The sequence below is a fragment of the Physcomitrium patens genome, chromosome 3, assembly GCF_059467195.1.
Source record: "Physcomitrium patens ecotype Gransden chromosome 3, ASM5946719v1, whole genome shotgun sequence".
NCBI classification, from domain to species: domain Eukaryota; kingdom Viridiplantae; phylum Streptophyta; class Bryopsida; order Funariales; family Funariaceae; genus Physcomitrium; species Physcomitrium patens.
In genome coordinates, this window is record NC_143412.1 from 2,999,736 (window position 1) to 3,002,742 (window position 3,007).

Below are 3,007 nucleotides of genomic sequence, written 5' to 3' on the forward strand. Positions count from 1 at the left end.
AATATATTACCTACATAAAAAATTGAGTGTACATTGTTATTATTCTATTGAGGGAGGTGCAACCGTTTAGGTCTCGTATATTTGACTCGTTGGGACGTTTCACTGAATTTGTTCATTATGTTTGGTTAGTCACTGTTATTGTTTCCAACAATATTCTCTTAACAGGACGTTTTTGTTGCATTCCAAACACAGTTACCTGGTTGTGAAGTCCAGGCAAACTTGACTACTCTTTGTTCAAAACTCGAAAGAAATTCTTCGAACAATTGAAGGGGCTGTTAAAAAGACTTGGTCTATCTGAGAAGCTAATTTCCTCAAATGTTTGCTCATTTTGAGACCAATGATCAGATATTATTTTTTGGTCGATTCTCTTCTCCATCTCTCTTCTCACCACTATTTCCACTATCTTTGCATGTGCACTGCAATGTGCTAAAATACAGCCAAATGCTGTTCAAAATCCACATCATCTATGTCTGTGGTTCGCAAATCCATCAATCGTAATGCAATGCTATGCTGCATTCCCAACTTTTGCATGCCCATATAAAAATATTAATTCAAAAAAAGCAGTTACAAAATGCATCGTATCAAAGATTTTTTTTTAAAGAAGAATTTGAATACACAACATTTTAGACACATACCACACAACAAAATTCACAAAAAGTTCATACTTAGCAATATAGGTATTTTCTAATAAATTCCAATGCATGAATGCTCAAATACTCTCAATCAACACTTGTTAATATACAATAATAGTGATGTTAGATAGTAGCAGCATTCACAATTATCCATGTCTATAAATAATTAATCAGTGTTGGTTTGTAAGCATTGATGGTTGTGTCTATTGGTGAAATAGTTACATTCCTTATTTGTCAATTGCAAGCACAACACGACAATGTCAAAGACATAGATGATATGGATTTTGAACAACATTTGGGTGTATTTTGGCACGTTGTAGTGCACATGCAAAGATAGTAGAAGTAGTGGGTGTATTTTGGCACATTGTAGTGCACATGCAAAGATAGTGGAAGTAGTGGGTGTATTTTGGCACGTTATAGTGCACATACAAAGATAGTGGAAGTAGTGGTGAGAAGAGAGATGGAAAAGAGAATCAACCAAAAAATAACATCTAATTATTGTCACGAACACAAAATACAGACTTGAAATCTAACAAGAAGTTCAAGAAGAAGTGGCAGAACTAGATTAAACAGATGAGTACAAGAACAACACCAGAAAGGTGAGCTAGAACTCCAAGAGATGTGTTGTCGAGACTGAAGAACTCTTCAGCCTCGATCCCTATATATACTCCTACTTAGGAAGCTTCTCGAGCTACTTCTATTAACTAGGAAGCTTCTAGAAGGTTCCAGAGGCTTCCTTTCTAGAAGGTTCTAGAAACTTCTCGAGCTACTTCTATTAACTAGGAAGCTTCTAGAAAGTTCCAGGGGCTTCCTTTCTAGAAGCTTTTAGAAACTTCTCTTCTATAAGGTTCCAGAGACTTCCTTTCTAGAAGCTTCTAGAAACTTCTCTCTAAAAGGTTCCAAAGGCTTCTCTTCTAGAAAGTTCTAAGGAATATGTCCCTAACATCATCCCCTCCTTTAGCTTCGAGGTCTCTGAGAAGCAATGTTGTTGATCAGTACCAACGCAAGAAAATGAAGATCTTTCACATAACTTCTGCTATGAACTCCAACTCTTGTTCACGAGGCAAGTGGTTCATCGACCCTTGAAGCCAACGATAGTGGCCCACACCTTCGACTTCTGACCAAGCATGAACTTCCGTGTCCTCATTGTGAAATTGTCCTACAAACACGCCTTCTGGCTGACCATCGTAAGCAGGCTCGATCTCAAATACGATCACCAGTGATCGGTTACTCGGTATCCTCCATCGTCGTCGTGGTACATGTATTTCTTCATCTCGGGGTCGCCTTCGTGAGCTACTCGGTTGCGATACTCTGACCGGCATAGTATCTATCTCTTGGCTATCCATATCAAAAGACCAAACTACGATCTATCTTAGAGAAAATAACTACATCAACTACGAATTTTGTTGGTGCTCTCCCCTTTTCTTATATTGTTGGGAGAACAAGCTTCAGAAAGAAGCTATCGTCGAATTGATTTAGGTTTATCAGGATGTCGTTGATGAAACTCTTGTATCTTTTGTGGCGCATTCGCAAGATTTTCAGCTGGCTTCCACGTTCGCTCATTAATGTCATAGCCGCACCAATGAACAAGATAATCTAACTTTCCCCACCTTCGCCGTGAATCCAATACCTTTTCAACCTCGTATTCTTCATGGTTCTCGATTTCAATACTAGGTGGCGGACATTGCACTCTTCCAGGAAAAGATGACTCTCGATAAGGCTCCAACAGAGAAACATAAAAGACTGGATGTACCTTCATAAAAGTTGGTAACTCTAGCCGGTATGCCACTGGATTAATTTACTTCCGGATGGTAAATGGTCCCAATCTTCGATAGTCCAACTTATCACATGGTCGCTTGGTCTTGATATTTCATCGAAGAAGCCAGACTTTGTCTCCAACTTTGAAAGTAGGTGCTTGATTCCGAAATCTATCTACAGACGTCTTATAGGATTCTTGAGCGGATTGAAATTGAAGCTTCAACATAGTTTGAAGCTCTGATAGTTGCTTCGCAAATCCTTCAGTTGTTGGATTGTTATTTGTTGATGGACTCAATAAATCAAGCTTTGGATGATACCCATAGTTGGAAAAGAATGGTGTTTGTTGAGTCGATGCATGGAGGGTGTTGTTATATGCAAACTCGGCTAGCGGTAGATATGCAGTCCAATCGTCTTGCTGATAGTTGATGCTGCATCGTAAGTACTACTCCAAGACTTGGTTCACCCGTTCCGTTTGGCCATCAGTTTGAGGATGAAAAGCTGAAGAAAGCTTGATATCCACCTTCAATATTCCAAAGAGAGATCTCCAAAACTTTGACACGAATTGGGTACCTCGATCTGATATGATATCATCTGGTAGTCCATGATATCGATACACA